We start from the raw sequence: 12,994 nt of genomic DNA, 5'->3' as shown, positions 1-12,994 counted from the left end.
ATCCACTGATTCCTCTTTATCATTTAATGATGCAATTGCATATAACTAGCACCCCTTTCACTTGCATCTCATCAATTGCATCAAAAAGATGAACCTTATGGACACCCCTCTATTTCTTCCCACCAAAATTTTCTTTCGACCATCATCATCAATGAAATGCAACATTTTATCTTTGCAATCCAAAAATACCTCATTTTTCTATAACTATTCTATTCCTATAACAATGTCATAAGATCCTAAAACTATAGCATACAAAGAAACCTTAGCCTTCCACGCTCTTAGTTCGATTTTAAATTCCCTTAATAACTTATTTACATTCCTTTTCATCCCACAAGCCATTTCTACATGCCTAAAATCATGTTGTGCAACTACCTCATGTTCATAACGAAAAAAAAAAAAAATTGTAGCTCCTTAATCTATTAAAACAACAAAAACTTATACCATTGATAATAGATGTCATCACGAGTACTATGGAATGGTGTTTTGTTGAGATTGCAACAAGATGATGGAGCTTAGTGAAAAGAGTCGCCTTCACTAAGTGGGCTCGTAGGAAAATTATGGCGCAAGTTCTATTTTTTATCACAGTGTGGGTGATCACAACGTGGGTGACCAAAGTGTGGGTGACCACAGTGTGGGTGATCAAAGTCTATTTTTAGACTGGCTGTCAAAAATAGAAAAGTCAAATATTATTGTCTCATAATAATATTTGTACTATAAACTTGATCTTATTCTCTTGGAGCACTTCAGTTTGAGCTACAGATGTGGCCCATGCAGCTGTTAGAAGGAAGTATGCTTTTCTTATGATTCAGTTGAGTTGTTGCATGCATGACTTCAGTTAGAACTCAATCAGTTGAGTTTGGTGGAGTTGATTGTGGAGTTGATGGAGTTGTGTTCAGTTTGACTTGGTTAAACTAGTTGTAGTTAGTCTAACTGCAAATAGATTAATGATGAGTTGTTAAACTAATTATTAACTCATAATACAACTATAGAATACATCAGTTAACTCAGTTGCATGTCAGTGCATGTTCAGTTCAGCAGGGATAGGTGTTAGAGAATCAGATTGCTATCAGTTGTGACTATAGTTGTGCATCAGATCTTGCACAATCAAGGGATTGAGTATGCCAATGAGTTTGCTCATGTATTTGCCCAATTTGTAGCTTCTGCTCACGTCTTACACATTGTGAGTGATTCTTTAGAGGTGAAATACGAGTTTGGTAGGCCATTCTCATTCATTCTTGAGCAGGTATTGAGCAGTGGAGGCAGGCAAGCAGTGGAATAGATTTGGAGATCAGATCTTAGCTGTATTGTGTGTAACAGGTGGAGCTAGTACTGGATTGCTTGTGATAAGCATTGTACTTTGTAATGTTACATGGTCTCAATCATTAATATACAGATAGTGTGGGGTTTTTACCGAGATGCTTTCCCCGGGTTACATACTGTGTTAATGTGTGAATGCTCTTGATGTTTTATTGTTATTGATGCTGCTATATTGATGATCAACGTAGAGGAGCTTATGTATTGTGTATGTATTCCGCAATAGTACATGATCAGGATAATCTCTGTTGAATATGTGTTAAATTATTCAAAATTTCTACATGTTTAGCGTGGCGATTATTGACTATTGCATGGATTGATGTCTTTCCCAAATCCCCCATGGTGGTCTATTGCTATATTTAGTTGGACTTAACTTATTTCTGAGAACAATCTCTCTTGTAGTCTGGACCTCCACAAGTCCAACCCCCCCTCTTAATAACTTAGCTTCCACTACCAATTGAACGCAATTTAGGCTTCGAACTTTGCTAGTATGAACCAAATTGTTTTTCCAAATGATGTTGGCGCACAACATAGTATTGTTGTGCAAGACGATATCATTGCATTAGACATGAATGATGTGCTTCCATCTGTTAGCGCTTGAAATTTCACCTCAGGCTGAGAAAGTTAAACCTCAAGGCAACATCAAACCATTTAGCCTCGTAGCTAGCCCTACGGGGCAGGATAAGGCTCTCTCCGGTCTATCTCAGTAAAATCTTCAATAGATGAGATGACCAATAAGGTAACACTGATATTATGCTAGTAAACTGATCAAAAGGGTTGATTTGGGGTTTTTTGGGTTTTTGGTGGCAAATTGAGGGGATGGCAATTTTGGGTGTGGGAATTGGACACAGCTTCTGCAGGGCGTTCCTTGGGGCGAGGTAGGAAACAGTGTTAATGCCTTTAACTGAGGTGGATGGTCAGAAATGAAAGATGAGGAGCTAAAGAGAGCAAACAATGACTTTGAATTCTCTTTAGACAGAAGAAAACATTGAAATTAAACAAACTTAAAAGCAGAGCATGGCAAGCATGAATTCTTACTTTAACACTTCATTTGTTTAATGTGCAGAAGTAAAAGAAAGGAAATGAATCACATAACAAGCTTACAAGAACATTGAGAAGCACACCATCAACACATGAGTCCACAAGAATCCCAAAGAGGACTGCAAAACCCTGGTCTTCCTTAGCCAAAAATTGCAGAGATACAGTGAAATAATACAATGATAGCTTCTCCCTCAAAAGTCCAACCATGAAAATGAGCAAGAAAGTACATAATATAGATGATCTAACCTCTTTCCCTGCCTCCATGGGTCGAGCTCACTATCCTAGGAGCTGTTTCAACCTCTTCTAAACTAAGCACTACAATCTAGGCAGTCAAAACAACTTGCCTCTATAAGCTAGGAAACCAATCCATTCATTAAATATTTACCCTTTACATGAATGAATCTTCTAGAAGTGTTAAACAAGAGTAAAAGTGTCTTAGAGTTACAAAAATTACATCAAAGATAATCATCTTCCACCCCAAAAAGTCAAACTGGGTCAAAACTGCGTTTTCTGGGCTGTACAATGCAATCTGTCAAAAACTGCCTGATGGGTCGCGCGCCCCTTCCTGACGGGTCGCGCGCCTTTGGAGCGATGTTTGAGGCACTTTCAGGTGTCCAAATTGAGCAAACGTGGGCTTGTTGGAAAGTTCTGTGAGTCTACTTTCCAACCCAATTGTAATTTTTGAATGTGGAGGTCATTTTCCCTGTCAAAACTTAATTCTCCCAAGACTGGTTTCTGCAACTCAAAAAAGGGCCAGAAAGTCATTTTTTGGTAGTTTTTTGACCTTTTGGGGGACCAAAACTACACAAAATATCAAGTCCATTCACAAGCATGTGTAACTTTGCATGAAAAATCTAGAAATGCTGAGTTTTTGCCAAACTGAGTTTCCATGATGTAGGGTCGCGCGGGGGGTGAGACCCGTTAATGGGAAAAACCTGCAAATTGCCTGAAAATGTCAAAATTCACCCAAAATTCTCAAAATTTTTTGGGTTTTGTGCTGTGGTTGGGCTAATTAGTGCCTTGATCTTTGAGGGAAGCCTCAGCCAAGATACGGAGTGGATTTGTCTTCTTTTTTCGTTTAAGGGCCTCGGACAACCGCCTTTGAAACATTTTCATCTTGGCCTTGCACACATACATTCTTGCCCAGTAATGGTTTTTCATGTTCGTCAGAAATTTCTTCTCTTGGTTGGCCTTAGCCAACAGCCTCTCCAAGTGTGCATTCTCCTGGATGAGCATGGACTCTCGGTCAGCGGGCAATGGATCACCGGGTCTTCTTCGGTTCAAGACCCGGTCACTACGAATCCTCCATAACTCATCAAGTGCCTGCTCATCTTCCAACTCTTTGTTGCGCTGCTCAAGGTATGTGATGGTCCATTGTGCCCCCTCTAATCTCCTCTGCAAGGCATCATTTTCAGCTCTGAGATGCTGAATGATCTCCTTTGCCTCTTGGCTAGGAGAACTGGCCTCAAGGTCAACAAACTCAATATCGGGAACTCCTGATGGACCCTCATCAATCATGGGCTGTTTGCCCCTCTCTGGTACCTGTGCTGGTGATGAAAGCGAGTCCCCTTCCACCTGATGTGGAGATAACACTCGCTTAGCCGATGATGAAGGCGAGACCCCTTCCACCTGCTGTGGAGATAGTACTCGCCAAGCTGCTGCAAACAAGGCCCTCTGGCCTCTCTGATAAGTGAGCTGAGGTGAGGAACTAACATGTCGAGTGACCGAAATATCAGGCTGCTGAGATGGTCCTCCCTCCTCCTGAATGACCTCAGGATGTGGCTGGGGTGGTGCTGTGAAAAACTCACGGGAAATGAACTCCTCCCATGAGATGCCCTGCTGAGCCAACTGATGCAAGACTACGAGCTGAATCAAACCATAATGACATAGGCTCCTGTACTGCTGGGTCGGGCTCTTCCTCTGCATGATGGAGACCATCCTCTCAATGTTCTGATAAAAGAAGAACGGGATGTTCATCATCCGCACTCGAGTGAAGTGCATCAAGAGGCGAATGTGATATGAGTATACCTGGGAAAATCTGCCCTCACAGGTGAAATAAAGCATAATGAGTCTCAACATGGGAGCATACTGACTCCGGAGGAACCTAAAAGGAAACACACCGGCCAAATGTCTCATGAATGGTGGCCGGACAAAAGGCTCAAAGTGAACTGTATCCAATACCTTACGCTTATTCCAAATTTCCCCGACATTTGGAATCCCTGTAGCCTGTGCAATGATCTCGGGTGTCAAAATGAAATCCACCCCAGCAAGGTTAACATGTCCCTCATGCAAGTGCAAGACAAAGAGGCGGGCCAACTCTCGGTGATGCTGAATCTGAGAGATCCTCTCACAAAACTCATAACAGGACATGTACTGAAAGCAAGAAACTGCCATAGGACAAGCCTGTAATTCTGCTAAAGATGTGGGCTCCTCTCGCTTGTGATGTCCACCTTTTCCACCCTTATGTGGCCTCCTCTGTACCTCAATCTCTGGAGATGATGAATGGTCATCACTCTGCTCATATGTTTTAGTGTCTGACATGTTTGAGGAGCAGAATGGACAAAATGTACTACTGTTTCTGCCTTTAAAAGTGTTGAATTCTATGTTGTTTCAAGGGGACAATGACATGAGGGAAATGTTAGGGGAGGGACCTTTTTACAAGGAATTGGGAATATATGAACATAACAGGGAATTTAAGGAAACATTGCAAACAATTTTTGCATATAGGAATACATTTTTATACTCAGGGATATTGGGAAATCATTTGCAAAGATCACTGCATATGGGAATACAAGTATAAAAAGGGAAAATATGGGAATATGAATACATGTATTAACAGGGGAAGATAGGGAAATATATTTACAGAACTCTTTACATATTCACCAACAAATTGCTGTGTTTACTCATGCATATGGTGCAGCAAGATTAGGGTTTGAGTGTTTTTTGATGTTTTGGGAGTGGGGTAGGGTTTGCACTTTTAGTGATTAGGGAGAGGGGAGGGTTTGCATTTTATTTATGGAATAGTATGGGAAACTAGATATGAGTACACATATGAGTGGAAAGGGGAAGGAGGGAAACAATTACAAAGGGAAAAAACCTTGAAACAACACAAACCCTAGCACATTTAACCATTAACATTACAATCATTTGAAATTTCATCCACTTGCACAATTTAACTTTTAAACACAAGCATGAGGGTCATCAATCATAACCAACCACCAAACTGAAGTGTAGAGGGCCTACCTCGAACAATCTTGAAGATTTGAGGGAGTTTGAACGGTTTCGAATTGAATTTGCAGGGGATACCTTGATGGGTCGCGCGCCACACCCAACGGGTCGCGCCCATTACAAAATGCACTGCGGAAATGGCCGTGACAGGTCGCGCGCCTGTCCTGAGCCCGAATTCGACCAGACTTTGCCCAGAACTCTTGAATGCTTGCTCACTCTCACTCCTCAATGCCTTGGATACACAATGAGAGTAAAAGGAGGGAGATTGAGTGTTTATAGGTTTCATTTGAAAAAATTTCATGCTCAACCCCACTTTCTAAAGTTTTCTCATTGACACTTTTTAAAACTGACTTTTTGGCTTCCTTTGTCCTGAAATTGACTCTTTTAGTGCTTTGACTTGATTCTTTTTGCAGGGAGATCATCTGAGGGATCTTGGCAAGGGGAGCAGGGTTACTGCTGCCCTTTTGAAGTCTTTTCGAAATTTCATCACTTTTTACAAAAATTTAAAATGACCTTGGCTTTAAAAACAGAGTTTTTAAATCCAAGGTGAAAATGAACTGTACAAGATAAAAATATTGAAGAAACATGTTTACAATTCCTCCCTCTGGCTTGCTGAGCACTCATGGACTTTCAGAGACATGACCTTGCAGAGATAAATGACCAAAACCCTAGACCTAGGACTTTGACCTCAAGACAAAACAAGACAAGCTTGAAAGAGCTTAATGACTGATATGACCTGATCCAGCAAAGCCAAGAGGGGTGTAAATAGACCAGCTCCTCCATCAGGGTTATGGCATGCCTAATGGAATGCAAAACATGACACTGATGAGACACCTACCTATGAAAATGCAAAGAGCTTTAATCGCTGATGGAGGGCTTCAAGACCGACACTAACATTGGCTCCAATGGGGATGGTAGCTCCTTGGAGGTACCAAGAACCTTAGACCTCTGGGAGAGCAGACCAGTGATTTATCATCATTGGGCAATGGAGTCAATATTTACACATGTGACCCACATTTGGACAACTTTATTGACTTTAACAACTGACTGAAACTTAACTGAAACTTGACTGAAACCGACTCGATGACAAACTGAAATAACTTGAAAAAAAACTGACTCAACAGACCAAACACAAATGACTCATGACTGACTTAAAACAAGACTTTACAAAGCTATTGAAAAAACGGCAGCAATCCATCAAGATTTGGAATCATGATGACAACCACCTGCATAGTAATGAAATATGTACAATCATGTATAATGAGCTTTCCAATGTAACCAATCCAGCAGATGGCTACATACCAAATTTCTGCTCTCGCTTATCTCGAGCAGGCGGAACGATGAACCTGTAGGCAACTCAAAATAACCACTGAAACCAAAGCTTATGATAACGAACCAGGCAACATTTATCTTTTCTAATGCTTGCAGAAGAATGCCAAAGGGATTTTGATAATCCTGAAGCACTATCTTGTTTGGAGATTCAGCTGCAAAAATATAAGTACTTGCTTCATTCTGATATGAAAAAACAGTGGGTTGCTGATTGATAGGAAGGCACAGAGAGGTATAAGCTTCTGCCATATGAGTGTTGGCTGTAAATTCCTTGACCGTGAGAAATTTTGACATATTGTCTCTCTCAAGCTTATATTCCTCAATTTTATGGTCTAGGTCATTCTTAAACAGAAAACAATCTTCAAGATCATCAAACTTGACAGCCTTATCATCTTTGTGAAGGAAAATATTATCTGTTTTCTGATATATAAAACTAATTACAAGACTGTCATCATTTTCAAAAGAGGAGGAAGTTTCACCAACACTTTCGTGACCATGTGTGCACTGCAAATCTGCTTTAGCTTGGGTTGTAGCATGACCTTTCAAGAGCTGATCTATCTCCTCTTCAGACAAAGGAGACAATGCCTTTTGTTTTCTTCTGCTTGAACAGTAATTATCTTCATACGATAGGGCACTCAAACTATCATTTATTACTGAGCTATTGAAAGGAGATTCATCACTTACTTGCACAAAGGTCTCACCTTGCTGTTCATGAACATCTGAATCCAAAATTCTGTCTATGATCTCAACAGCAGAGCTCTCTTTGATGGGCTTCAGCACAAGATATTCTTGATCATCATGATCTGAATGTAGTTCTGAAGTAGCTGTCCTAACATTATCACATTCTGCAATTTGGTCTTCTTCTGTGGGTAGATCTGAAATAGATCCCTCTCTTTCATCATTTTCAGCCATATGACCATCTTCAAGCTGCTGATCTTGATTCTGCTGCAAAATTTCCTGATCATCTTGATGGGTATCCACTAGGTTCTCTTCATGTTGCTGAAATGGATTCTCATACAGAGCCTCCATGATCTCAACATCCATAAAATTATCATCTTCATAATATTTCTCAAGGCTTTCAATAAAAGTATAAGCATGCTCGCAACAGTCTTGAACTAAATTTAATGATGGATAAAAGTCCTTATATCATTCAATGAACATAGCATGAAAATCCTTTAAACAGTAAATACAAGCAGGCAGCAAACTTTCATACCATGATTGAGCTGCACCTTCCAGAGTGGCCAAGAATATCTTCATCAAACAATCTTCAGGAAATTCCACCTTCAATTTGCGAATATGCATATGAAATCTAACTAGATGAAGAGCAGCATCCTTCTTACCATCATCATTAAATGTAGGCAAATTCCTTGACCAATCTACCTTTGGAATTTTATTTGGAAAACCTGGAATGTGATCTCGGCTCAAGGGAGCATATCTTCTTGCAATCCGATCCATCTTGAAAATCTCAAAGCTACTGATCTCTCTGCAGTGAAGTCACCATGAAGCATTGATCTCTGGAGTTTTCAGTGAAGGAGTCGCCAGTGAATGATTTCAGCCTTGTCAGTGTTTGATCGTTGTTCACTATCAACAATCAGATCTGAACTTGATACATGTACTGGGGTAAAATGCAAATGAAGTGTTATATCCACAAGCTCACGGAGATTGAATGAAGCAGCGTTTATCTACTTGCGCTGATGCAAAGCAAGAGCGTTTTCAAAGGCTACCTGGCGTATCTTCAGACTCTGTCTAAGACTTATGAAATAAACACATCAATGAGCAAACAAGTTGTTCTCCCTAGTATGGTCGCCAGTATGTTAGCGCTTGAAATTTCACCTCAGGCTGAGAAAGGTAAACCTCAAGGCAACATCAAACCATTTAGCCTCGTAGCTAGCCCTACGGGGCAGGAGAAGGCTCTCTCCGGTCTATCTCAGTAAAATCTTCAATAGATGAGATGACCAATAAGGTAACACTGATATTAGGCTAGTAAACTGATCAAAAGGGTTGATTTGGGGTTTTTTGGGTTTTTGGTGGCAAATTGAGGGGATGGCAATTTTGGGTGTGGGAATTCGACACAACTTCTGCAGGGAGTTCCTTGGGGCGAGGTAGGAAACAGTGTTAATGCCTTTAACTGAGGTGGATGGTCAGAAATGAAAGATGAGGAGCTAAAGAGAGCAAAAAATGACTTTGAATTCTCTTTAGACAAAAGAAAACATTGAAATTAAACAAACTTAAAAGCAGAGCATGGCAAGCATGAATTCTTACTTTAACACTTCATTTGTTTAATGTGCAGAAGTAAAAGAAAGGAAATGAATCACATAACAAGCTTACAAGAACATTGAGAAGCACACCATCAACACATGAGTCCACAAGAATCCCAAAGAGGACTGCAAAACCCTAGTCTTCCTTAGCCAAAAATTGCAGAGATACAGTGAAATAATACAATGATAACTTCTCCCTCAAAAGTCCAACCATGAAAATGAGCAAGAAAGTACATAATATATATGATCTAACCTCTTTCCCTGCCTCCATGGGTCGAGCTCACTATCCTAGGAGTTGTTTCAACCACTTCTAAACTAAGCACTACAATCTAGGCAGTCAAAACAACTTGCCTCTATAAGCTAGGAAACCAATCCATTCATTAAATATTTACCCTTTACATGAATGAATCTTCTAGAAGTGTTAAACAAGAGTAAAAGTGTCTTAGAGTTACAAAAATTACATCAAAGATAATCATCTTCCACCCCAAAAAGTCAAACTGGGTCAAAACTGCGTTTTCTGGGCTGTACAATGCAATCTGGCAAAAACTGCCTGACGGGTCGCGCGCCCCTGCCTGATGGGTCGCGCGCCTTTGGAGCGATGTTTGAGGCACTTGTAGGTGTCCAAATTGAGAAAACGTGGGCTTGTTGGAAAGATCTATGAGTCTACTTTCCAACCCAACTAGAATTTTTGAATTTGGAGGTCATTTTTCCTGTCAAAACGTAATTCTCCCAAGACTGGTTTCTGCAACTCAAAAAAGGGCCAGAAAGTCATTTTTTGGTAGTTTTTTTACCTTTTGGGGGACCAAAACTGCACAAAATCTCAAGTCCATTCACAGGCATGTGTAACATTGCATGAAAAATCTAGAAATGCTGAGTTTTTTCCAAACTGAGTTTCCATGATGTAGGGTCGCGCGGGGGGTGAGACCCGTTAATGGGAAAAACCTGCAAATTGCCTGAAAATGTCAAAATTCACCCAAAATTCTCAAATTTTTTTGGGTTTTGTGCTGTGGCTGGGCTAATTAGTGCCTTGATCTTTGAGGGAAGCCTCAGCCAAGATACGGAGTGGATTGGTCTTCTTTTTCCGTTTAAGGGTCTCGGACAACCGCCTTTGAAACATTTTCATCTTGGCCTTGCACACATGCATTCTTGCCCAGTAATGGTTTTTCATGTTCCTCAACAATTTCTTCTCTTGGTTGGCCTTAGCCAACAGCCTCTCCAAGTGTGCGTTCTCTTGGATGAGCATGGACTCTCGGTCAGTGGGCAATGGATCACCGGGTCTTCTTCAGTCCAAGACTCGGTCACTACGAATCCTCCATAACTCATCAAGTGCCTGCTCATCTTCCAATTGTTTGTTGCGCTGCTCAAGGTATGTGATGGTCCATTGTGCCCCCTCTAATCTCCTCTGCAAGGCATCATTTTCAGCTCTGAGATGTTGAATGATCTCCTTTGCCTCTTGGCTAGGAGAACTGGCCTCAAGGTCAACAAACTCAATATCGGGAACTCCTGATGGACCCTCATCAATCATGGGTTGTTTGCCCCTCTCTGGTACCTGTGCTGGTGATGAAAGCGAGGCCCATTCCACCTGGTGTGGAGATAACACTCGCTGAGCCGATGATGAAGGCGAGACCCCTTCCACCTGTTGTGGAGATAGTACTCGCCGAGCTGCTGCAAACAAGGCCCTCTGGCCTCTCTGATAAGTGAGCTGAGGTGAGGAACTAACATGTCGAGTGACTGGAATATCAGGCTACTGAGATGGTCCTCCTTCCTCCTGAATGACCTCAGGATGTGGCTGGGGTGGTGCTGTGAAAAACTCACGGGAAATGAACTCCTCCCATGAGATGCCCTGCTGAGCCAACTGATGCAAGACTACGAGCTGAATCAAACCATAATGACATAGGCTCCTGTACTGCTGGGCCGGGCTCTTCCTCTGCATGACGGAGACCATCCTCTCAATGTTCTGATAAAAGAAGACTGGGATGTTCATCATCCGCACTCGAGTGAAGTGCATCAAGAGGCGAATGTGATATCAGTATACCTGGGAAAATCTGCCCTCACAGGTGAAATAAAGCATAATGATTCTCAACATGGGGGCATACTGACTCCGGAGGAACCTGAAAGGAAACACACCAGCCAAATGTCTCATGAATGGTGGCCGGACAAAAGGCTCAAAGTGAACTGTATCCAATACCTTACGCTTATTCCAAATTTCCTCGACATTTGGAATCCCTGTAGCCTGTGCAATGATCTCGGGTGTCAAAATGAAATCCACCCCAGCAAGGTTAACATGTCCCTCATGCAAGTGCAAGACAAAGAGGCGGGCCAACTCTCGGTGATGCTGAATCCGAGAGATCCTCTCACAAAACTCATAACAGGACATGTACTCAAAGCAAGAAACTGCCATAGGACAAGCCTGTAATTCTGCTAAAGATGTGGGTTCCTCTCGCCTATGATGCCCACCTTTTCCACCCTTATGTGGCCTCCTCTGTACCTCAATCTCTGGAGATGATGAATGGTCATCACTCTGCTCATATGTTTCAGTGTCTGACATGTTTGAGGAGCAGAATGGACAAAATGTACTGCTGTTTCTGCCTTTAAAAGTGCTGAATTCTATGTTGTTTCAAGGGGACAATGACATGAGGGAAATGTTAGGGGAGGGACCTTTTACAAGGAATTGGGAATATATGAACATAACAGGGAATTTAAGGAAACATTGCAAACAATTTTTGCATATAGGAATACATTTTTATACTCAGGGATATTGGGAAATCATTTGCAAAGATCACTGCATATGGGAATACAAGTATAAAAAGGGAAAATATGGGAATATGAATACATGTATTAACAGGGGAAGATAGGGAAATATATTTACAGAACTCTTTACATATTCACCAACAAATTGCTATGTTTACTCATGCATATGGTGCGGCAAGATTAGGGTTTGAGTGTTTTTTGATGTTTTGGGAGTGGGGTAGGGTTTGCACTTTTAGTGATTAGGGAGAGGGGAGGGTTTGCATTTTATTTATGGAATAGTATGGGAAACTAGATATGAGTACACATATGAGTGGAAAGGGGAAGGAGGGAAACAATTACAAAGGGAAAAAACCTTGAAACAACACAAACCCTAGCACATTTAACCATTAACATTACAGTCATTTGAAATTTCATCCACTTGCACAATTTAACTTTTAAACACAAGCATGAGGGTCATCAATCATAACCAACCACCAAACTGAAGTGTAGAGGGCCTACCTCGAACAATCTTGAAGATTTGAGGGAGTTTGAACGGTTTCGAATTGAATTTGCAGGGGAAACCTTGACGGGTCACGCACCACACCCAACGGGTCGTGCCCGTTACAAAATGCACTGCGGAAATGGCGCTGACGGGTCGCGTGCACCTGATGGGTCGCGCGCCTGGCCTGACGGGTCGCGCGCCTGTCCTGAGCCTGAATTCGACCAGACTTTGCCCAGAACTCTTGAATGCTTGCTCACTCTCACTCCTCAATGCCTTGGATACACAATGAGAGTAAAAGGAGGGAGATTGAGTGTTTATAGGTTTCATTTGAAAAAATTTCATGCTCAAACCCACTTTCTAAAGTTTTCTCATTGACTCTTTTTAAAACTGACTTTTTGGCTTCCTTTGTCCTGAAATTGACTCTTTTAGTGCTTTGACTTGATTCTTTTTGCAGGGAGATCATCTGAGGGATCTTGGCAAGGGGACCAGGGTTACTGCTGCCGTTTTGAAGTCTTTTCGAAATTTCATCAATTTTTACAAAAATTTAAAATGACCTTGGCTTTAAAAATAGAGTTTTTAAATCCAAGGTGAA

The sequence above is a fragment of the Pinus tabuliformis genome, chromosome 9, assembly GCF_031772625.1.
Source record: "Pinus tabuliformis cultivar Carrire ecotype Pingquan chromosome 9, CPIR1, whole genome shotgun sequence".
Lineage (NCBI taxonomy): Eukaryota > Viridiplantae > Streptophyta > Pinopsida > Pinales > Pinaceae > Pinus > Pinus tabuliformis.
Note: the sequence above shows the minus strand (reverse complement) of the source record.